Here is a 1422-nt window from a genome sequence, read left to right on the forward strand (position 1 = left end):
CTCACGGTCACCTCCCCTGCTGCCCTTCCAGAAGGACACAGCAGCCTCCCACACCCCGTCATCTTCATTTGTCAGGGCCCTCCCCGCCCACCAGTTGGCCCTGGCCTGAGGCATTGGGGGCTGAGAAAGGGTGATGTGCTAAGAAGAAATCAGGGTGTGGAGAGCAGAAATACCTAATCGCTTGTGAAATCTCTGGCATGCTGGGGCAGCTTCCTCCGGGCCCTGGTGACACCGCAGTCTTTGTCAGCATTACCCGGACAGGAAGTGACAAGCCGAGGGCCGGGGGCAGCAGCCTGATGTGCTTCACATGCACCGGGTGGACAGCGGAGGCCCCGGGCCCGGGGAGGTGGCAGCGGCCACTCAAGTGAACCCGGGTCTGGAAGCTTCTTACAGCAAGATGATGCCCAGGCCTGGCCGGGCAGCTCCCTGGACCCCTCGAGGAGGGTCAGGCACTGCTGTTACACTCCCACATCCCTGGTGATCCTTATGGTTAGCATTTACCACCGTCTTTCCGTATTTATCCAACTCTCACTTAATGCTTCCTTTTACTGTGTGTGGTCACTGCCCTAAGTGCTCTACTTACACCTTCAAAATGACCTACGAGACAGGAACTACTATTATACATTGTACATGGAAGGAAACTGAAGCACAGAGAGGGTCAGTCACTTGCCTGAAGTTACCGAGCTGGTAACAGGCAGAGCTGGACTCCGAGCCGGTGTTTGGGCCCCGGTGCAGTCGCCTGTTTTCTCATCTGTTCCCCTGTTAGACGGGGCTTTTGAAGTCAGGGTCTATGTCTGTTTTATTCTCCTTTACCTTCATAGGAATTGGCAGAGCCCTCAGGTTGTCAATAAAGATCTGCTGATTGAAATAATGAATGAGACTGGGCACGGTGGCTCACACCTGCAATCCTAGCACTTTGGGAGGCCAAGGAGAGCGGATCATTTGAGTGCAGGAGTTGGAGACCAGTGTGGGAAACATAGCAAGACCCAATCTCTATTTCAAAAAAATTTTTTTTAATTAGCTGGTCATGATGGCTGCATCTGTAGTCCCAGCTACTGGGGAGGCTAAGGCAGGAGGATTGCTTGAACCCAGGAGTTTGAGGCTGCAGTGAACCATGATCACACCACTACACTCCAGTCTGGGCAACAGAGTAAGACCCTGTCTCTGAGATAGAAAGAGAGAGAGAGGGAGGGAGGGAGGGAGGGAAAGAAGGAAAGAATGAAGGAAGCAAGGAAGGAAGGAAGGAAGGAAGGAAGGGAAAGGAAAGAAAGGAAAGCAAGAAAGCAAGGAAGCAAGAAAGCAAGGAAGCAAGAAAGCAAGAAAGCAAGCAAGCAAGAAAGAAAGAAAGAAAAGGAAAGAAAGAAAGGGAGGGGAGGGAAGGGAAAGAAGGAAAGGAAGGAAGGAAGGAAGGAAGGAAGGAAG

Source organism: Mandrillus leucophaeus, unplaced genomic scaffold (assembly GCF_000951045.1).
Source record: "Mandrillus leucophaeus isolate KB7577 unplaced genomic scaffold, Mleu.le_1.0 Scaffold43, whole genome shotgun sequence".
In the NCBI taxonomy this organism is placed as follows: domain Eukaryota; kingdom Metazoa; phylum Chordata; class Mammalia; order Primates; family Cercopithecidae; genus Mandrillus; species Mandrillus leucophaeus.